Raw genomic sequence first — 24,823 nt, 5'->3', positions numbered from 1 at the left:
TATGAATTTTTAGGAATTGTTAATATCAAGTAAGTTGTTTTTCATCAGTAACGACACTTTTTTTTTTTGATTGATTCACAGAAATTTTAAATTTGTATGATACTTTACGAGTCATTCTGGTAAATAATCTCTAAAAATATTTAAACAACATTTTTTCTTATTGTTTTAAAGTAATGTTAAACAATGAAAGTGAGTTTAAAGTATTCCAATTAGTTAAAATGAATGCATGAGACAAGAAATGACAAAAAAAAAAAAGAAAAAAAAATTCCTTACTACCCTCTATAAGTTGACAACCTGTCTAGTTGATCATCAAAGTGCAAGTCGTCAACTTACACAGGTTTTACTGTAATTGCAATAGCAATATTTTCTTTTTTTTCCCTCCCAGCTATGCAACTCTTAAAATATCAAGAAATGTATAAAAAGGATAATTTCTTATTTTAAATAATGTATATTTTTTTAAATTAAGTTTTTAATTAGGAATTGTCACATACGTACGTTAAAAATCTTTTTAATCTATCTTTATTTATTCCAATTGCTCATTTTTTTAATGCAGTTAATGGTTTTAGCAAAAATCACAAAAAATAAATAAATAGTTGTTTAATATCTGCCTGCATAGCAAATTCTACCTTTTGCGTTAATGTTATAACACTAAAGAGTATGATAAACCTGTGGTCATTTTGACGATGAAAGATGCTAATTTTAAGTACTCTATTCTTGAGAACAATATAAAATTTTGACTGAAAATATTATAAAGGGTTCTCGAGTACATCTAATATTAACTTTTCTAAAGAAAATCGAAAAAAAAGGGAAGTTTTTAAAATCCTCACAAAATTACTTATTTTCCACGAAAACAAAATATAAATCAAGTAAAGCAAATGGCTAAATTTAACACCTAAATGAGGAAATCAGAATATTGTTAGCGGTTCAACCACGTACCAACAAATGAAAGTCGGAAAAACGCTAGTTATGGTTCAACTTCATCCCAGCAATGCAAGAAACGAAAACCCGAGTTATGGTTCAATTTCACTCCAAGAATGCGACGAACAAAAACGTGAGTTATGGTTCTACTCCGCTCCAGTTATAGGGGAAAAGGAGAACACGATACATGGTTCAGATTAACTCCTATGGTTGGAGAAAGATGGAATGACGAATATGGTTCAACTACGCACGAAACTTGGGAGTGATATAAAACACCCTGTTTTGGTTCAATCGTGCACTGAATATAGGTTGCAGCAAATTTGCTCCTTTCTTTGGTGCAACGGTGGACGTAATTTTTAACAGTGTACATGACACCAACTGTTTATTTTGTGATGGTGGCGTGGATGGATATTTTGCTTCAGGGGGGGGGGGGATAATAACACTTAACCATACAGGTTTTATTTACTTCTGAAACCAGATTCATCGAATACTGATGGAGGATCAGCGCACAACTCGTACTAGAAGTTTTTAGCAATTTGTTGTTCTATCTTTTTTACTGTTCATACTATTCGGTGTAAAAGATGATTTGGGCTTACACACGTCTACAAATAGTAACTACACTCGTAACAGAAGCCGGAGACATAACTTGCATACCTCTTTTACAAAGAAATGCAACTTAACTTTTTGCCTTCTATATCCTTTTATGTTACTACCGCAACGTTAAAGACCACATCGCAACTCACCTTATTATCAGCGACACGACCAGTATCGGCGAGCAACACCACTACCAACTTGAGTCAATACCCGTAAAGAAGGAAGAGCAGTATTTATCATTCTACTGTTGTATTGCTCATTGCCATTATTAAGACTTCTTTCATTGTTGAATCACTACAGGTTCTGGACTACCTAAATTTGTCACTGCGTAGGATCGTTGGGTAGCTAATGTGACATATTTATCAATTTTTTTAAAAATTGCATAATGTACTCAAAAGTTTCAGATAGTATTGCAAGTATATGTTCGCATGTTTAGCATAATTCACATAACTGGCTGCGTAAAAGAGAGGCGGCTAGGTGTTTGCAAACGGGAACCCCCACCGACTTGGAGGGTGCAGAATTGCAGCATTGCCCGTCTCACTGTTTCGGTTCATCCCCCCTTACGGTAATGGCAAAAGATTAAAGAAAAGTTGAAGTAAATTAATTAAGAAGAAGGAGGTAAACTGCAGTCAATTTGGGCTATTTTTTATGCTGCACAGGGATTTTGTTTTAGATATCACCCCAGCGCTCCAAACAGTTTAATAACTCCAGTCACAACTAAATTGGTTACTGAGCTTGCTTAGATCTTTTAGAATTATCCTTCTTACATTAATATATCATTGTGTGGCATTTTGTACTTCGGAAAAGTTTTAAATCGGTGAAATTTTTTCATGAACTTCACTGCAATCGTTGATTTTAGAATGCAAATTCATGGTTCCCCCCCCCCCAAAGCGATGGTGCACCCCTGAAGTGTGACGGAGTACCCATCCAGAGTAAAAGCCCTCATAAAAAAAAAAGAAATACCCCTTGAAAAAATAAAAAAACTGCCTTAAAAATTCCAATGACGCAATCTGCGCCATGGCCCCCCTCCCAGCCACCCCACCTATGCACCCCTTTTAATTAGCTTTTTTTTTTCTATGAGAGTTTATTATTTTACTATTATAGAATGTGGTTTCTGCGACTTTTGAGCATTTTTTTAAGTAATAAAAATCATTTTTATTTAAAAAGAGGATTTTTTCGTCCCCCCCCCCCCTTTCCCCCAAAACCCGACACGCAAAGTGCTGGGACTTTTTACCCCTTCCTGATGGAAGGGTAAGAAGTAATTTGCAACAGGTTTCACCTTTTTTTTTATGTTTGGGTTTGGCCATTTTTTGGCCTAATTTTACTGTACTATATGCTCTCCGCTATGTGTCTAATGTGTCGCATCTCTTTAAGTTTCATATTCGATTAATTGACTGATTGTTTCGGTCAATCATATTCGATTAATTGATTTGATAAAATTGTGCCTAAACCCAGGGGTGTAGCCAAGAACGGGGATAGAAGGGTCATACCCCCTCCCCCATGAAGCAATAAAACTATATGTACGAACATACATGCAAGGCCTTAAAATTGCGCGTTTTGGCCTTTAATTTCGAAAAATTTTATATGAATGAATCCCCTCCGCTTGAAAAATTTCCCTCTACACCACTACCTAAACCGAATCCGAAAGACTTCGGAAAGATACTCGAAGTTTCCGATGAGAACATACCATCGCAAATCGCGAGTAACTTAAGAACGCGAGCATTTAACGACCAAGAAGCATACTACAGTGTTTTGATTAATGATCCGAACCCCAACAATGTAAGCACTCGCTAGCTGGTAATGACATAGCACTAACTGTCTGCCTAATTCTCAAATAACCGTCCTTAACATCAAAAGTGCTAGTTTACCACGACCCGTTGATTGCTGAAGGTCAGCTTCGGGCTCTGATTCAAAGGGCTTTCGTCACGGTTTTGGGAAAAATTGGCCGCGTTTGTAGGAAGATAAAAGAAAAGAAGTTATTAATTCGGGATATGGTTTAACTGAGGGGCAGAACGAGTTCAGGTTATCCCCGATAGGTGTCAATCACAGTTTCGTGCGATGAAAGGTCTTAGAAGCGGTCCAGCTATTCTGGTTGTGATTAGTTGTTTTCCTGCTGCTGTTGTTTATGGAAAGAGGGAAGTAAAATTGTGTATTTTGATTTTGGCTTGATCTCTCCCCTTTTTATATGCATATCACGTATATTAATGGTGCATAGAGTAAATGTTAATCGCTGTATATTTATATTATTGTGGTAAAGGTTTATTTTAAAGGGGCAGAAGTAGTTGAGTGTTTAATTTGATTTTCTTAAAGTACGGACAGGGAACATGAAAAAAATATTACTACCTCAAAGACTGGAAAATATTCGATACAAATGTTAGAGAGAGCTGAATTTTCAATTTGCGATGAAATCAAGGGGGTTTGGGGGGGGGGGGGGGATGAATGAAGGAAAAAGAAAAAAAGGTGAAGATTTAAAGTGTGCAAAAAATTCTGTGCAGATGTACAGAAAAAAAAACGCGCTGTGGAATTTTCATAGCTGATCACGGAAAAAAAACATTTTTATCTTAAAACTGCGGAAATTTTTCTTAATAAATACATGTTGCAGAAATAAAAGACTTCTCTTTAAGGTAACTACCTCTGTTTTTGGGTTTTGCATTGTGAAACTTCTTAGCGCCTTCCAGTGGCGTAAATAGCATCTCTGCAACAGAGAGAGGGATTAGTATAAGAGAGTTCGCACTCCACAAAAAATAACGAGTTTTAATTATTATTTATTATTTTTTCGAATGTTTGTTATTGCTTAGTTCAATGCCACTCAATATTTTTTCAGTTGGAGAAGTTTAACTCCTAGGTTAGTGGAAGGGGCTATTACTAGTGGAAGGGGAATATATTTCAAAAAATAAAGCTCTAGACTAGGAATTCTGAATAGTAGCCACTGGCTACCAAAATATAAGAAAATGGTAGCCATTTTTGCACTTTTGGTAACCTTTTTTCGTGTGCACGCAGCACAAAAAAAAAAAAAAAAAAAAACAATACTCTATTCACTATTAGTAATATTAACAACAAATTAAAAGATTACTAATTAAAAGATACTCTACAAAAACAGCAAACAAAGTTTCACTGGATATAGATCTTGTAACATAATAAAGGAAATATTTCACAATTTTTTAAGTATAATACAATGAAGACAATCATGACTAAATGAAAAGTATACAAGAACTCATACAGACTTTAGTTTATTTATTGCTGAGAAAATGCCTGTGGCCTGACATGATTATTTTTCAGATAATTTGTAATTATAAAAAACCGTAAACGCTAACACAAACTCTTTACAAAAGAAAAAAAAAATCCGCGATCGTAAAATAAAAAAGGAGTTTTAAATGCAAGTAGATGTAATAATGTCAGGAATCATTAATTTTGCTACTTTAACTGAAAATATTCGGTCTGAAATGAACGACGAAAAAAAAAAAAAAAAGACTATTTGTACTAACTCAAGATAGCGCTGACCACAGACTCAAGAGATTGGTTCAAATAGGTTTGGAAGCATGTTTGTCTGAGCGCGATATTATTTTTAATAAAACAAGAAACACATGGTCGCCACTTTCGGCGATTGGGACTTGATTATTTGGATGCAATTTTCACTGAAATGATAGCCAGCTGGTGACTGGCGACCACTAATTTGAGCTTTATCTTATAGACGTATTAGATAAAGTTACGACATCTGTAATACTCATATACTTTTACCCATATTTCGCAACAAAACTAAATGAATAAATGTCCATTTTAATTTCCTTTACTATTGCGCTGAATTAACAAAGCGCAAAGTTTGACCCTTAAGAGTTCGAATCGAAGCTATCTTGGGGACAAACTAGAACATATCCCACTCCTAATCCTATGCTAGATGGCACAGTATTTTGTGACACAGCTAAGTGCTTGTACGACTACCAATAAGAGCATTCATCAATCACATTAATTACTCAAGTATCGGATTAAGAATATCAGACCATTTCTATGCAATCCTCGTTTTTTTGTGGTTCCACTGAAGTGCGAAGACAAGAATGGATAATCTCCACTGCCATCTCTGTCGTTACGAACTCAAGAAAAACGCATAATGACCATATTTTGTCCCAAACATGGGATGACACGTGGATATGGGCTGCTAGTCTTTGCCTCTCACGAAAGTCAAGACGATGCCTACCATAGAGAATCATTGATCCACGATGGTGAGCAGCAACGACAAAGAAACTATGTTGCCGCTTTGACAAGTCTGATGATTTTTTAAACGCAGAGCATACATTAGGGAACAAGCAGGCAGACAATTTAAGTCCATTTTTCTGGTAATTTTTTTTATGGTTGAAAAATGTCAATGCAAGCTTCCGTGGTTAGGAGGTTGTGTTTCCCGATGAGTACGACAACCCCTCGATGAGATGAAAAATGTTCTTGGACTGGAACAGGAATCCGCAGTCCGCTGACAATTTTGAGTTTTTCAGAGCATTCTTCTATGTAATTTGATTCTACCGATGCAAAACTTCTTCATTTCTGTGATTTTAAATGACAAGAGAAGAAGAATGGTGAAATTAATGGATTACGCTTGCACAATTCTGATTCTTCAATTTTCGTTCAATCAGATATATTGTGTTAAACATAATAAATTTTACAGTACGGATCCGGATAATTCGGAGATTCGGGTAAATTGAAGTACCTACACAGAAGCTTCTATATAGGGACTCTAGGATAAACGAGGATATACTGTAATTAGTTTTGGACTTTTTCTATCTCCAATAAAGGAAAAATTCTGAGTGAGGAGGGTATTTCTCCGAATCCAACCCTCTGGAAACACCACAGTGGATGATATAGTAAGCTATTTGCTTACAGTGTCAGGGCTGCAGAGAGCCACGGCGGGCCCCTTGTTAATTCGGTCACCGGGGCCCCCTCCACCAGAACACTTATGCTACATTCCGATCCGGGCTTCCGCAATATCCGGGTCCCTTAATCTCTGGCAAGGGGCAGAAATGGCCTCTTGTTGGCCCTGTACAGTGTTGCTAACGTATTTGGTAAAATAAAAATGGAAAACTGATACTATAATATTGTCAGCAGAGTGCAGCATTGGGATTCCTACAGTTTCTTCTAAAATTAAATTTATTAAAAGCATTTGAAGAGGTGCAAAAGTAATCCACACTGTTCAGAATTGCCCTAAATTACCGTGTGTGCTTTTTGCGTTCAATGCTTGAAGAGACTCGACATGATACGATGCTACGGGTGAAATATTTTTCGTGGTTATTTACATCTGTAATGTCCTGTACTGGTTATTTACATCTGTAAATAACCAGTGCAGGACAGTTTGGGGACAGGGGAGAGGTCCTTTCTTGGAGGACTTCTAAGGCTCAAAAACCTCGCATTTGCACACTGTTCTCCAGTGATGCCAAAGCTATGACACGTGTGTCAAGAGTGACAGGACACACGCAAGCCCTTTTTTTTGGATGTCACACGCCACATATGATCAAAGCCATCGACAGAGGTCCAAAATAAATAAATTAATAAATAGAAATTAATAAATAAATAAATGAATTAATAAATAAAAATAAATAGAAATTAATATAAAAAATAAACATTTAAAAAAACTAATTCAATATCAGAAATAAAAAAAAATTATTAAGTTCAAAATGTTACTTTATTTTACTACGCCTGTCAGTTAGCAGTGAAAGGTCAGGGTTTTGGGGGCGAAACTTATGAACTCTAGGTTTCAATCCATATCAACCTGAGATATTGCTAAGGGTTTCTTTTCCACATTACCTATTCTACTAAGCCATTATGCATGCATTCAAGGACTTATTCCTCCCACCAGCAAAAATTTCTGGCTGCGTTAGTGACGACTGTAGACTTCAAAAAGTTATAAATGTTTCTACATGTGATACAATACCTGAGTTTAGTAAAGGTATTTCATAACGAGACACAACAAGCCCTCAAAGTTCGCCATCACTAAGAAAGGGAGGAAATCAGGAAAACTACCCTCCATGAGAAATAGATAATATGTCTGAACCATCCCACTAGATAATTTCTCTTAGAACATGGAATCTAATTCCGAGCCAAATACGTTTCTCTTGGGTCGCAGGATCTGATTACTGAATAGGCCAATTAGGCCGTAGGCCGAGGGCCACGCTTTTTAGGGCCCCCCAAATGGTTGAAATTGTGCAAGTTTATGGCAAAACTGTAAGACCTGACTACAGGGGGAAAAGGATAGGACTCGACCGATGCATCGGCCTGGCCGATGCATCGGCGCCGATGGTTCAACCATTTAGCCATCGGCATCGGCATCGGCGGCCGATGCTAACTTGCAGGAAATATCGGCCCATCGGCCTTAAAAACATCGAAAAGCCGATGGAATTGGCCGATGTTTTTGAAAAAAAAAGGACTTTTGTTGTTTTACATTTTAATACAAAGTAAAGGGAATTATTGTTTTCAAACAAAATTGTTTACTTAAATTTCAGTATGAATTTCTATAGTCACCCCTGAAAGAGTTTTTAATACTGCATTCAGGTACCAAACAAGTTAATTATTGCGTTGTTTCTTGCTGCTGAATGTATGAATGTATCTCTCATAAGTCAAAACTTAAAAATGGTAAGCTGTAGAAGGCTAAATTTTCGCATGCGCGCACGTTCCAGTTGTGCACTTCGCTTTTTGTTTTCGATCGGGTGTTCTAAAAAGCTTATTAACCGATTTTTTGTGGCTATTAATTACTTATTTCAAAGAAAATTAATATAGCGTCTCAGACTGACGATCATTTAGTGATATATTGCAGAACTGGAGACCATGAAAACAAATATGAGATGCAGAAACCGGTTTTGTTTCATTTTATTATATTCCCGTTGAACCGACGGTAATTTTTAATTTTTCGATATTTGTAATATGAACCACAGTAATACAGTCTTTTCTGTATCGCTTCGGCGGAGCTGCATGTTTGGGGCCCATCGAAATATATTTTGGGGCCCTATTTCTCAATCACAGAAGTTGTAAAACATTTATCATAAGCATTTTTGTAACTCCTACGGTGCCCCTATGTATATGGGACCTCTCGCGCAATTGCAACATTCGCTATATTTTAAATCCGCCACTGCACGTCAAAACAAACTCGGGTGCAAGTTTTAAAAGGGTTTTCTGCTCAATATTTATGATTATTTTGAACTCTATTTTTTCCGACTATTTTTTGTATTTCCGAGAACACTTGCGTGCCCCTCCTCCCAATCCCTCAATTTCTGAAATTAAATTCAAGTTGTACTTCTGAGTTGTTTAAAACTAACACCATTCATAAAATTAGAGATTTTTTTCAAGCTTTATCTATTGTTTAGGAAGAATTTAGAGCATTCATGTAAGAAATTGATTGAAGACGTTTTGAATGGTGGCATAACTCGGAAAACAGGGACTTTTGAATTTTTTCTTCGGAAGTGCTGAAGTAGATTCAGAAACTCTTCCGAGACGTTGGTGGTAGCGGTTCTGTACTAAAAAAATTAAGTCGAAGTTGCGGCCGAAATTTAACGTTGTGAGTTACTTTAAAATCAGAGTGTGACCCCCCTAACCCATCCTCGTCGTTTCAAGCATTTCTGAAATAATTAGCGGTTATTCATTTTGGTCAAATGTCATCTTGCGTATTTCTTATACTTATTTCATCTATATTTTGTAATGCATCATCTTTTTTGCATCATTAATAGCGATCGATTTTTTTTCTGTTGTAAGTAACTATTTTTATGTCTTTATATAAAATCAAGGAATAAGTTATTTTCGTTTTCATCATATGTTTAATAACATGTTATTGAAAAGTCTCAAGGATTTTCTACTATGCCATTTTTTAAATTTCCGAAAATTATTGTTAAATTGAAAAATTTAATTTGAATTTGCTTGTAGTGTTGCATAAAAGATTAAACAATAAAATTGCTCAATATTACGTGTGCAAACATCAGATCAAGTTGTATATGTATTCAGTTATTAACTTGGTGTAAATATTGAGTTTGTTTATTGTAGCTGCGTTTTAAGAACCTCGCTCTTTTCATGGCTATTTCTTTTTTCCGCAAAACTTATGTCATTGTTATACATTTATGAAAAATGCAAACTTTTCTATTCATAAATTTTAAATAAGTACAAAAATATTCCTATTATGATTTAATAATGTAATTTATCTGTTACCTTTTTTGTTCAATTTGATGATTAAAAAATGTCGACGTGCAATCTTTCCACTTTAATTGCGTAATTTGTTGACGGTTTCATAGTTTTATTCTTATTTTTTTTTTGAATGATAAAACAACATAATTTAATGTTTTTAAACTATGTTTAGTTTACCTAAATCATACAATATTACAATATTACTGAAGTCTTTGTTATGTGTTCAATTAAAAAAAAATCAATTGGTTATTAAACAGTATCTTTGTTTTTCTTCCTGTTTTTTTTTTTTTTTTTTTTTGGCTGTTGTTCTTTGTCTTCCATCATACAGCACACAAAAAAGTAGAAGCATTACTACGCCCTATACAGATTGTACGTAGTACGATCCAAAAGTTCGGGGAACAAGTTGTATAAAACCTTACCCAGAATAGTTCACATTACCGAAGCACATCCACCTTCAAAAGGTCATTTTGAGGGACTATGTACTTCTGCCAGTGTTCATATAACTTTTGGAAACACTCCTGGAAGTCATTTTTCGCTACCTTCTGTGATGCAGCTTTATCTTCTCCTGACGGAAGAAAGCGGTGTCCATGTAAATGTTTTTTTTTACTGGGAACAGGTAAACATCACACGGAGCTAAGTCCGACGAAATGTTATGTTATTTGCTTGTCATATCAGAGTATTGACCAATCGAACCGTGCATCCTCAACAAGAAAGTCGCCTTCTTCCCCACGATGAAGTTGAAGCAGCAGCGCAAGAGGCCTTACAGGAGGTTGCGACAAATGTCCAGGAGTCCTTCTAAAAGCTATACGAACTTTTGCAGAAGGCAGAAGTACATATTTGTTCAAGGTGACTATTTTGTAGATACAGTGGCTCCCAAAAGTGTTCGTACACCCACGACTTTCAATGAAATAGGCCCCTATGGCATTGGTTAGAATTAATATTTCGGAATAGGTATTTAATTATAAGATCTATGATCTATTTTTAACAAAACTGCATGAAAATTTTTAATAAAACAAGAAAACTTAATTTTTTAAAAATCAAAAACCAAAAAGTGCCGGAAATTTTATTTTACAGAAGTCTTCGTACACTTCGGAAAAAATATCAAAAAATTAGTAAATAATCTAACTTTTTATTAGTAGAATATCATGCAGTAACAATAACAGCTTTTAAAAGTCTGAGAAGAGATTTCATTGCTTTTTCTGTCTTTTTTTGTGCAATTTCTGAGTAAGTGTTCAGCCGCACTACGAGTCTTACTGTTTCTAGTTTACTTTTCGTTTCAGTGGTGTATTTTCGTAATCTAGCCACCAGATATCTCCAAATATGTTCCATTAAGTTTAAATCTGGCGATTGAGGAGAAATTTCTAAGCTTAAGGACAAGTTTTGAGGCACCAAACTTGAACGTGTGCTTCTTATCGTTAACTTGATAAAAAAACAAAGTTGTTTCTGATTACCAAATTTTGGGCTAATAGTTTAAAATTGTTTTTTGAAATATTTAAGTGAACAGCATGATTCATTATTTCATCAAAAAATTCCAAATTTCCAAGTCCTGATGCTATTATACACAAAAAACACCTTCACCGTCCTGATTAACTGATCCAGTTAAGCTCTTAAGATTAAATTCCTCATTTTTTCTTCTCTTGACAATTATGCACTATTTTAACCCAAAATATTGAATTTATTTTCTTCTATAAGTAAGACGTTGTTTCAAAACGTTTTGAGCTTATTTATCATTTATTTTACGACGGAAAGCGTAAGTTTTCTGTTTCTCGCGCGAACACGAAATTTTCTGCGGGAAGGGGTCCCCTTTAATCCAGCTAATCAGAGAACTTGGCGAACAATTTTAGGTGAAAATTAAACGTAAAATGTTTCATTCAATTCTGCAGAAACTTTTTCAGCGCTCAAAAGTGTATTTTTCATAATTTTTTTAACTGTAACCTCCGATCACGCTTTGTTAACTTTGCCAGTTGACCTTTTGTTACCTTGTTTTCGATCCGATTCTTGTCTTTAAAGCATTTTATCAAGCACTTCACTATATAATGGTACAAATTAACTAATTTAGAGACATTTCAAACCAATTTATGGCTACTGTGAGGGAAAAAAATCAAATTTCGAATCGTGTTTGTTGTTTTCTGCGCATACCTGCCATTTAAAAATAATAAGCAGAAGCTTAGGGAATAAATAAACAAAAAATTAAAGGCAAATGACTTTACAGTTTCATTACAATGTAAAAACAATAAAAAAACCACATATAATAATTTTAATCATGAATTTATTCGAAAATATTTCAGTGCACGATGACTTTTGTGGCGTATTTTTTCTCTGTCTCATCGTTTTTTGACAAATTTCAAAAATAACATTTGGCAATATTTTGAGAAAAACTACTGGGTTTTATTCAGAATGGTATAGGAATAGTGTAAAAAAAAATGGTCTTCATATTCGAATTCAGTTTTGCGTTATTTTGGTTTTACTACAAAATTTCAAAGTGTACGAACACTTTTGGGAGCCACTGTAGATGTACTTCGGTAATGTGAACTATTCACGATATTTTTATACAACTTGTCCTCGAACTTTTAGATCATACTACTTACGTATGAGTTTTCAACTTTCTATTTCATAACGTTTTTGTGTAACGTAAGTTTACGCGCATGAAGACATCACGAGAGAATTTGCGATAATTAACTAGGGAGGCGTTCAAAATGGATATTTCGGTCATCTATATGTTCTTAGGTACATATGCGCTGGAAAAACCTGTAAAGTTTAAATTGGATGATAGTAAAATAAAAATTTAGGTCGAAATCTGATTTTTTTTGGGGGGGGGGATTACAATTCCTTATTCCTAGAAAGGAAGTAAAGTGAAATGAATCAATGATCCTTTAAATCCTTGACAATCTTATCAATTTATTTCTGTTAGATTTTTTTTTCTTTTTTCTTTTTTGCCATCGGCCAAAAGCATCGGCCATTTGAAGGAAAACAATCGGCCATCGGCCATCGGCCATCTTTGAACAATCGGCCAACAATCGGCATCGGCCCATCGGCCAAAAAATGCCATCGGTCGAGCCCTAGAAAAGGACCCCCTCATATCTTATTTGGAACCCTGGGTCACGAGCAGGGGCGTGTACGCGGGGGGAGGGAGAAAAGTGACACCTGTTGACCCGGGCCCAAGCCTGAAGGATGCCCAATATTTTAAAAACAAGGGGTAAAATATAAGAGTAAACAATATGGAGGGGGCGGAAAAGTCATTTGTGACTGGCCACAAAATTTCTGTGCATGCTCCTGGTCACGAGTCAATCTGTATGTACTATTATATTTTCACCTTCAATAATCTCTTTCTATATTTTTAATATGAGAATTGTCAATTGAAAAAAAGGAAGTATCTTCTCTAATGCTACTTAAACGGGAATGACGAAAAACAATTTTTTAGTAAAATAACTATAATTATTTTTCAATGAATTTAAAACGGTTTAAACAATCGTTCTTTAAAAGCTTAGTCGTAAGTATTTTGCTCTTTAAGCATGAACATAAAATTCTAGAGAGATAAAAATTCCGCACAAAATGACATTTATATTTATATAAAGAAACATATGGATTTTTTATCTATAAATTTCAAATGTTTTTCTATTAAAAAATAAAAAAGAAGGAATAGGAAAGAAAAGTAAAGAAATACAATTTTTTCTGAGGGATGGTTAGAAAAGCTAATTCTTCAATGACTCAGTTTTTAAAATATAAAAAGATAATAAACAAGTAAAATGTTTGTGAACATTGCCGATATAGAACCCTGCCAAAGGATTTCTTAGTAAGAAAGAATATAATATTTATATAAAAGCAGGTTCTCAGGTTTCTTTGAAACCTGAGAACATGCAAAAGTTAATTTTTTTAATAATTTCTTCTTCAACAATTCAAATAAGTTGGTCAGGTATTTTCAAATTATTTTCTTTGAAAGAAATGAATTCAAACAGTAAATACGTTATTTAATGCAAAAAGTCTTCATTTTTTATTTAAAACATAAACCTTGATTTTAAGCTAGTAGTCACAAAGCGAAAAAAATAATAACAATAATAATTATAATAATAATAATAATTTCTTCCAAAACGAACTAAAAAACATAAATTTTTATCTCAAAATACGAAACAAAGTTCGCCTCATTTATTCTTTTTAGTATTGAACTTTAACTCAAAAGAAGAATCACCTTTTTAACATCATGTCAAAAAGCGACAGAAAAAAAATGTGTAATCACTTTATGAAAATATTTACTGATATCTGGAACAACGTTATCTTCCACCGAACGCAGGGAATTTGAGCAAAAACGGAGCTCAAATAAGAGGCAAAACATAATTTCCCTTCAATAATCTTTCAAAACGCAACGAAAAAAGGTTGAACATTTACCTCTTTTTGCAATCAAAATAAGAAGTCATGTTTGAACTTCCGTATTGCAGTTCTTGTACATCAAAGAAAACGAGATTTAATGCTCACAATCAGCAGATGGTTAATTTTCCCCATTTAGCAGTTTTTTATTTTTTTTTAATTCCCATACTTGACACCACTCTTAATAGGTGGCGCTTCAAACGAAAGCCCTTCAAAAAGGATTCTTTCAACCAATAAACGTCTTTTTCACTTTTTTGAGAAACAGAATGAACGCAGAAGGAATTAAAAAAACTATTTTTTCCCTCTCTTTTTAAATTCTCTTTAGAAAGGCGCGTTTAGTGTCCTCAGTTACTGAAGGAGTTAAAAAGAGACTCGGGGCTGTATGCAAATTTAAAGTAGGAAATTTATTTTATGCATTGTTTAAAAGTTGTTCACTTTGTAGAACCTGGCAATTGTGTAGGGTGCTACGAGGCTTTGAGAACCGAATCAGCAGCATTCACTAATAATAATAATAATAATAATAATAATAATAATAAATAAATAAATAAATACTAATTTTAACTAATGTAAAAACGCTTTAATAAAGAACAATTCTTTTAAAGAAAAAAATCTGTAATAAGTAATCGAAAATAGTGTATACTTAACTAATGTTACCATACTTATTTTTAATATGTAATAATATTTTTACCGCAGAGTATTTTCAAAATCCTTTTAAATGATAGTGCATTTGAAGCAAAAATTACAATTAAAAGTATCGCCATTTTTTAAAGACTATTTCTTAAGTTACTTTCTCTGTCTTTATACCAGCTAATTCCGCTTTTTAATTGGCGCCTACGTTAAGCCCCTCAAAAGGCAAACTCTTCAATCAACAAAATTTTAGCGGCAGCAAGGGAAGTACAATGCACAGCACATGCAACTAAATTGGCTAATATGTTTCTTTCGGAAAAAGCTCCCCCCCCCCCCCCCCCCCGAAAACGACGGCACACTCGCTCAAACACTACGGAGCATCGCCCCAGAAACGAAACTTCCCTCAAAAAAATAGAAAACGACAATTGAAAACAGCCCCCACCCCACAAAAAAAAAAAAAAAAAAGAAATCAATCGTGAAGTATGCATTATGACCCCCTCCCCGTCTGTTGTGGGCTCCTCTATCTGACGGCTTGTGGATTGTAGTCTTTAATCAAATTAGTTTAAACTACGTTTAGACATGCATGAGGTCGTGCTGGCCTGATCGGTAACGCGTCGAACTCGTAACTGGAGTATCCTGGGTTCGATGGCAGCCAGTCGTGTTCGCTAATGGTGACTGGTACACGTTAAATATGCCGTGGTCACGAAGTCATCCAAAGTCCTATTCCAAACCAATACCTCTGGGGATGCGGGATCTAGGATTTCTTGGTTGCTGATCCGGATTTACAAAAAAAAAAAAAAAAAAAAAAAAAGAGGCCTATCCAACTGGTTAAACAACGCAAAATGGTAGCTACAGGGGACCCTGAACTGTTGTATAACTTGTTTTTTTTTTCCAATGCAGCAGACTGTACAAACATTATCCTTGCGCTTGTTGTAATGCAGATTTGCGTGTAATTTTAAATAGTATAAAATTAATCTGAAAACGACTAATCAACATTAATTCCACCACCTCAGCAGATTTTCGCTTCATGATCCTGAATTACTCTTTGCTGCTACTATCCTCTTTGCAATCTTCTGCCTTAAACTGAGGACTTCATATTTTAAAATCAGACGATGCGTCGGAAAACAAAGAATTCAGTCCAATGATTTTCCTCTTTCCTTTCGAGTGTGATCAGACAGGAAGATAATTTACAGACAAAAAGAAACTGAGTTCCAAACCTCGGCCTGTTTGTCGAGCTGTTGCTGCTGGTAATGGAGATATTTGCTCGATTCGTTAGAAGTGATGGATTAGCAGCACGAGGGCTGTCTAGGAGGAACAAGGAGCCGTTGCTGAAATACAGATCTGGAAGATTATATTCCGAATTTGTGAGAGAAGGAACCGTTTGATTGTCATTCATCGTAATTCCTTTCACCTAGTGAAAATTTTCGAATGGCTCTTACTCAGGGCCTGATTACAGAAAAAGTTCGAGAAGTTTCAGCTTTCTCCTCCACGATTTTCAGGAAAACTCAAAAAATGATTAATTGGAAATTCCAGTTTCTGTTTTAAATGCAGTTTTAAAGAGAATGCACGCATTCCCGAGAAACTATAGAGCTTCAAAATATCTGCCTCAAAGTCGGAGCTAAGGCAGGATTACAAACAAATGCCCCGGTTTCTCAACGGGGACCTTGTGTCCCCCGTTGAATTCCCTCGATGGGGCCATGGGCAAAATCAAGGGGGCTACAGAAATGTTTTTCAAAATAAGTGAGCCATGAGCCTTTTGACACGGTTGAACTATTTTAAACTGGTTGAATCTATTTGAATAGGGAAAAGGAATTTTGACCGAATCTATAGCATGTCTATACTAATATTATAAAGAGAGAGAGAGAGAGCGGATTTTTGTATGTTTATGTGTTCGAGGTAATCTCCAAATCCGCTGCAACTATTTGAAAAATTCTTTGACTATATGAAAGGTGCATTCTTACTGAGTGACATAGGCTATAAATTATGTATATATGTATCTATACTATTTTTTAAAACCAATAGTGTGTTTTCGTCACCAGTTTATGTTTCGTAATGTGTTATTTTTATAAAAGCAAAAGCAAACAACGATTATCCATCTTTAGCAATGGGTCAAAGAGTCGAAGGCTTTCTCTGAACTGAATGCTAAGGGAAGGAAAAACTTAAATGAAAAAAAGTTCGCTACGTCAGCGCAAAACCGAAGACATGCTAACAAGTATTGGAGGCTACAGAGGATAAGGCCTTTAGCGTTGGACATTGCAGGCCTTGTAAAGCCACATAATGCTTATGCTTCAAACTTTATTCAAACGAATTGAAACTGAGATTTGCTTCGGGCAAATTAGTTTCTGAGTTCAAGTAGTGTAGACAGACAATAATAGTAAGTGTTTCTAAAAGCATGCATTTCGGACATTCTTAAAAGTTTTTTTATTCATACAAAACTCGAAATAAAAAACATCTGCACATTCACTTAAGTGCATTTAGTTTAGAAAATTCTCAACTCAAAGAGTAACTGCACATAGTTAACGTACATTCAAAGTCAAGAGATAAAACAATAACAAAGAAAAATGATTCAATATAAAAGAATTGGACTAAGAAGATGAAAAGAAAATAAACTATTTGAAGAACTATTCTTCATGATGACTGTATTTAAGCATTTAAAAACGATATGAATAAATAATATAGCTCACAAATATCATATCAGAAAAAAATTGCCAAAAGGAAAAAAATAGTAGAGGCATGTGAAAAAAGCAAGTTATCTAAAGAAAACGAATACAAGCGCCAATCGGAGTTTTGTTTCTTAAGAATTATTTTAAAACACTTTTATGGTCCAATATTTTTCCAAAGTCTTTTGACAATCACAAAGTCCTGTCAATCTATTAAGCAGCATGTACAGACCTCGGTCTTAAAGAGGACGACAAACGTCGGAAACTAACCTTTTGTAACTCTCAGACTACGCCCCTGAGCTCACACTATTGTTTATAATTACCTTCACTCTTATGCCAACTGTTAGATTCTATTTATTTATGGCGAACATTTAAAGTAAATTTCTGTGACGAAATTTTGCGAGGAAAGCGTCAGCAGAAATACTATGATTGTCGTTTAATGTCAAACGATATAATCTAAAGTCCAATTTATAAGAAAAAAAGGCCAAATTTGTTGGTGAAGCGGAAACGCAATAGGGGACCAGTGTTTGCTACTGCCGCAGAGAATCAACGAAAATAATTCTATTAACACAAAATTGTTACAAGAAAACCAGGAACGAAAATTGATGTTTATCAGCATACCCGGTAAAACTGGAAAACAATAAATTCAACGCTAACCAAAAATCGAACAACGGGCTGTCGCGATGTTCTTTCACGGAAGTACCAGGACTGTACTTAAAGGTGGAAACACTGATTATTCCACATTTAAACAACTTTTAATATTTCCACTAGAAAGACTCTGAAAGTTCTACAAGAAAAAACGGGCAGTTGGAAACGGGCTTAGGAGGCACAGATGGAACCCTAAAGATTCAAAGAGTTTTAGACGAAATTATGAGAAGTGTCACCTTCGTATTTGACGGTAACTTTCATCAAACTCTTCCTGCGGTACCCTAGAGGAACACGTGCAGATATTTACTTCAAGTCTGAATAAAGTCGTCTAATTTCAGCAGCCCTTTACAATCTCTGCATCTTAAGAACAACTATAAGATCCAGTTTAGGAGACGGTGGTAAGAATTTCTGGAGTCTTTTATTGAAATAAGTAACAGAAAATACCTGGGAACGGATATCTTATTTAAATAGATGTATTGGAAAATTCTCTTTAAATGATTTGATCTTCACTGCTTATCCTGGAACCAAGACTGTCAAAAAATCACACATGGATGTGAGAGAGGGCTATAGTTAAGGTTTTTCCAAGAACGCTGTGCATAATCAGCATGAATTCCTTTGTTCCCTTAACTCCTAAGGACTTATCTTCATACTTCTTTACTAATATAAAGCTGAATGTCTCTCTATCTGTCTGGATATCTGGATCTCCGTCTGCATCTCTGTGACGCGCATAGCGCATAGACCGTTCGGAAGATTTTCATGAAATTTATCACAAAGTTAGTTTGTAGCAGGGGGTGTGTACCTCGAAGCAATTTTTCGAAAATTCGATTTTGTTCTTTTTCTATTCCAATTTTAAGAAAATTTTACTGAGCAAATTATCACAACGTGGAAAAGTAAATTAGCAAATTATTATAACGTGGAACCGTAACATGTGCAAGCAAATGAACATAGCCAGTTGGCGAGAAATTCATCATCCATTATTTGTAAATATACATGAGAACCAAATGACCTTTTAATTTTCTACTACGGGCAAAGCCGTGCGGGTACCACTAGTTACTTATAAATGAGAAAAATAATGCATCTTAAACAAAATCATAACACAAAACGCTTATTTGTTTCCCTTAAACAACAACTGTTTTAATTTGAAATAATTTTACATGTGATTTGGGATTCAGGAAATAGATCTATAAAGGGTAAGTTTACAACTAATTCAATAAACAAATTTTGAAAATAAAATGCGCATCATTTTCCTAGCGAAATGAATGAGCAGCAAACGATTTCATTTCTTGACGAAAATACTTACTGAGTTATAAATCTTTCATTTACTTCTTAAGTAAAATTCTAATAATTGTTTTAAAAGAGATTTTTTTGGCTACTGTCCAAATATTAAAACAACGTTTCCATGTAGAATTTCACTTTAAAATTAGTTTAAAATTGGTTGCTCTATTCGGACATAGCCTTTATTTTATCGTCTGTCCTTTTTTTATTTTTTACATTCAACGTTCTTAACTCTTTTCAGCATATGAAAGTTGTTTCGTTAGCTATGTTTATTGATTGTAGTGTAAGTTTATCATTCACCGGCCTCATATTTTGGTACATTTAGGATGTGCGACTAATTATGTTTATTTTGTTGGACTTTTTCCCATCACATGGGTGAGTTTTCGAATTGTAAAAACTCTCTTTTTCCTTCCTGTTTCTATTATTGAAATACAGTTCGTATCGTTAAAAGAACATATTAAATTAAGATTGTTTGGATTTCTTTACGTGAAACAGAGTTGAACAAAAAAGATTGTTTTCTAAGGATTTTAACTAAAGTTAATTTGGAATCTGATGACTTTGTATTAAATTAATGTTTATTGGTATTTATTTAGTCTTGTTGCTTTAGTTTCACGTAATCAACCAAAAAGTGTGTGTCATTTTATGTAAAAAGCTGATTGTAATTGTACATAAATATTTCAGATATAGTCTATCAGATGTAATTCATTTTAACGTGAGCACAGATTATAGTTAATAATGCATATATTTTCATCTTTTGTGCTAATTGAAAATACTCATAACTTGTATCATTCATAACTATGATTTACGTTAAAGAGATTTTTGCAAAAATATGATCTACGGATGTTTTCCAAACCTTGCATTACGCGCATTTATTTACTCCTTAGCGCTTTAGAAACTGATGTCAGAGTAATACAAAAACATCAATTGGACATATCTTTTATTTTTTAAGTAGCCCGTGCAACGCCGGGCACGCAGCTAGTAACTCCATAATTTTGGGAGTTGAATTTGGCTTCATTTGAAAGGGATGCATTTTTTTTCTGAGATACTTGTTTCAAGTGATAAAAAAATATATATTTGAACGAATTCGTAACCTGAGCCGAAAGAGAGAAAAAGAAACGATAACGCAACACAATTCATGTCAGTCTGCGGTTAGTTAGCTTGTTTTTTTTCTGGAATAACGTCTTGTTAAAAAAAATCATCTGTTTTTGCCATCAGAAGTAATTTTTCATTCTCAATTGAATAATTTACAAATTGCGTAGGTAGTAGCACTTAAATTCTTGAAACTCTCACGTTCAATTGTTCTTCCAAAATTAGAATAATTATTTCAAAGTATTATAGATGATATTCTCTACTATTATTTTCTGACAGTAATTAGCGGGTTGTTGAAATTCTCAGTTAGTTCGACTTTGATGATGTAGTCTTTCCCTTTTACTGTAATCATAGCTTTGGTGAGTGGTCTACTTACTACTTTGGTGCATCACGGTGATTAGTTTCGATATTTGGGTGGTTTTCAAAACGATTGACAGTTTGGTGTCCTGACTTTTTCCGTTCATTTTCATGTTGATAAAATTACTTTTTTGGCATTGCATAAGCATGTAGTAAGGCACTGTTTTACACTTAATCATTGCATTCAGTGTTTTTTCCCATTATCGTAAATTAATAAGCCATTTCTATCATTTTAGTAAGCTAATAATGGAAATTTCTGTGTCCTGACTTTTTCCGTTTCCTAGAGGTGGAACAAGGAGGTCGATAGCTTTAAGAGGGCCACTGATCTTTATTGAGGACTAATAAATTGACTAGAACCAACCTAGCTGGGTCAAGAGCCTGTTGCTGGTGGTCACATTTGTATTTGTATAAAAACTTTCGACTCTCGAATCTGACTCTTTCGTCCCAAAATCAGATTCACTCCAACTCCGACTCCGCAGCCATGGTTTTTACTGTGAAATTATTATTTTTAATATGATTAGTTTTATTTTCACTCTAAAGTTTTAATCTATGTATTCAGTTTTTGGCGGCGAAATTCGGAGTACTTTATGTTTCTACATAAAGATTTAGGCAGACGATTTTTTTTCCGACAACGAAAATTTATTTCCTTAAGTTGACATTTTATTGTTTTTATTTATTTTTCAAAGTACATTGCTTCATTTTCAAATATATATTTTTTTTCGCAACAAGAAAAAAAACAAGCTTTTTTTTCTCTTTGATATAATGTATTTATTTTAACGAGCTTTCAATTTTAATTCTATTTTTTTTCTTTTTTGAAAGCGGTTAAAGATTTTTTTTAATGGAAAAAAATGCTTTGTTTGAAAGGTGCTGCTACTTTATTTGTTCGTTTATTTAGTTTTACGCATCTAATTCTTTAGATGAGTAAGACATATTTCATTCCTAGAAATCAGCTTAAAATATTAAAAATTTATGCTGGAAATAATTTGCGATTTTAGCTAATTTTGAGAATATTGATCAGATACTAGAAAGTTGATATTGGTATACGGAAAAATATGCTCGCTTAATTTTAGGCGAAACTTCTTGTTATATATTAACCATCATCATGCCTGATATTTCCACGTTAACAGCAGCATGTATTAATGAATTAAGTTCTGAAGATCTCAGAAAAATATTTAAGAGAGATAACCTTCAGTCTCTTAAAAGAAAAAAAAAAATCTTCATGCTTGTTACTGTCTGACCACGGATTGTATGGAAAGACAAACATCCGTTTTACAGCCGGAAATGGACAAATCTATTAGTTTTTAGCAATGCCAGCTTTTACAGAAGCAGAGTCTCATTCAAATGAGCGGAATCAAATCTTTACTTTTCCCCCTCATTCAGATACATTTGTCTTATCTGGACGTTTGAAAATTCCATACAATCCGTGGTTGGACAGTATTTATTACTTTTCTTCACAAACACTATGAATCATAAATTCAACTTTATTTAATTTCGATTCCGTGATCAGAAACCGCAGATGATACTTCAAAAATGAAGATAAGCCTCGTTTTAGAATATGAAATCAACTTAAAATGAAGCTTTAGGAAAAGTTCTAATTATCCTCCAAACATCGGGTAAAGTTCACATTTTGCAGATTTTTAAGGGCTTTAACATGCTAGAAAAATTGAACAAATATGACTTTTTTTCGATAAGATACTCGCAAATTTATGATTTTCCTTCGAGTTGAGAGAAAGACATGGAATACTTTTTTTTTCTAAACGAAAGGTACCCTATGTTCACCCCGGCACCCCAAACTCACCAGTGGCGCAACGTGGGGAAGCATGTAAAAGCTTCCTATCTGTATACCACAGCATCACAAGATTTACATATAATGTAGTATATTGAGTAGAATATTACACTTCAAGAGATTTCAACGTCTTCAAAATACCGTAGAATCTCTTTTATCCTGCCCCGTTTATTGGAATCAAATTCGTGGGCTTAAAAAAATCATATTCACAAAAATAGTTTTAAATCATGGTAGCGAAGGAACATAACTATAAGTGCGTCAAGCATTCGCTTTTTATTTTGATAAAATGTATAGTTCTTCAGAAAGACCCGGCTCCTGTGAGGTAAGCGACCAGTGCCACTGCCTAGGGAGGCAGATCTTATAAAGTCGATAAATTTAATGATAGCAAAATGTAAGAAAGCAAAACACAAGAAAAAAAAATAATTTGAATTTTGGCTTCTTGAGTTCAAATTATGTTTTTCGCAATCACGAGTGTGTGTGTGTGTATGTATGGGTGTGTGTTTGTGCCCAGGCATGAGTGTGTGGGTATGTGTGTGTGTGTATAGGAATTTGTATGTATGCGTGTGTGTTTGTGTCTGTATGCAGGTATGAGTGTGTGTGTGTGTGCAGGCATGAGTGTGTGCGTGTGTGTGAAGGTGTGTGTATTTATGTGTGTTTGCAGCTGTGTGCAGGTGTGTGTATGTATGCGTGTGCGTGTAGAATATGGGCGCAACCTGGAGACGGTTTTCGCTATAGGAGCAGCATCGTGAGGCCGGTTGATGGTAGTGCTGCAGAGGGTGCTGGTGGGAAAATAAAATGATAGGACGCCAAAAGAGTCAAATAAAAGCAATAAGCAATCGTGATTGCTTAAAAAAAAAAAAAAAAAAATGTGAAACTCAAATTTGTTTTTTTAGTTTTTTTTCGTTGCAGGTCAAGTTGCAGCAATACGTGAGAATATGCTCGGTGATTTTGAAATACATCATATAACATTATACTACATTAATAGATAAGGGGTCTTTCGGTAGCACATTTTCTTCTATGTTTGTCAACCGATTTTCTTCATTCTCTTTTTAATTAGTAGCTATTGCCGCGTTTTAGTGTCATCAATAAAACATTTGAAATCAGACACTAATTATCGGAGATATTAATTAAAAACGCATTTTTGCTTTAAATGTCTCTTACTACGTGAATGGATGATCCTTTTTTTTTTTTTTTTCAAATTTGATACGGTTGGAAAGGTTTTTAAAAAATACCCCAAACGAAATTTTTCACAAGGCGCCCGATGTCGAATAACCTAAATCCACAAGAAAAAAACTGATAAGCGGTTTTTAGTAAGGGGCAAAACTCATAATTTTTAGTGTTGACTCTTTTTTATTGTTTAAACTCATTGTTGGTAGCGTGAAACATTAAGTGTTAATTGATTTTTTAAATCGCTCTTTCTACGTGAAAAATGCATTTTAGTGCTTCGAGCTTGGTATGGTTGGAAAGCCCGTAAAAAATACCCTTTAAGACATACAGTCATGTACACGGTTCGAAAATGTGAAGCTCCAAAATTAACTTAAAAAGTTAGAAGCAATTATAGGTAGGGGAAAATTCATTTTTATTTGCTGCTTTACACTACATAGTTAGCACGAAGAAATTGTTGGATAATATTAAGTGTTGCCATTTCTCGCATGAGTGTTAAGAAATGAAATTCTTGCATTTGTTTTTATTATTGCGGCTTTTTAGGTAACTTCGATCATTTAAAACCTTTCCCTTTTGGTTACATTTTCGTGACTAATATCAAATTAATTTATTTCTTTCGGGAGGGGGGGGGGAGACTTTTAGTTTTCATTAAATTACTGTCGGCCCCACTTAAACGAATACCGTCGGTTCCAAGAAATATTATTCGATTAACCCCGGTATTTGAGTAAGCGGGGAAATTTTCTTTACCGTTCCTAGTTGACAACTTTTGTCTTAAAACGTAATAATAAATCAATACTATGTAATAAAAGTAATTAGTGTTTTTGATTTAAAAAAACGTTTTAAATAAGCTAAAAATCTACAAAATAGTATAATAATAGAGTATATCTATTACAAGTACGTATGAAAATTACATTTTTGTAACTTACAACTTGAGAAATTAAATATTTGTTTTGGATTCCTTGCTTAAGGTATTTTGAGAGTACTTTTCTGTTCCGTTGTGTTATTTATTTTAATTATCGACTGTATATTGGTAAAGTCAATTATAAAAGAATTTAGATGGAATAGTGGAAATCCTTTGATAGCATGTGAAAGTTGTTTTTCCCTCCCGTTGTTACCGAAAAATACTATTTTATAATTTTACGTCAATAAATATTCTCATTTAATTTATTTTTAACTTATTCAAAATTTTTCTCAG

This window comes from Uloborus diversus, chromosome 6, assembly GCF_026930045.1.
Source record: "Uloborus diversus isolate 005 chromosome 6, Udiv.v.3.1, whole genome shotgun sequence".
Lineage (NCBI taxonomy): Eukaryota > Metazoa > Arthropoda > Arachnida > Araneae > Uloboridae > Uloborus > Uloborus diversus.
The sequence above is the reverse complement of the archived record's forward strand: the minus strand, read 5'-3'. Positions refer to the sequence as shown.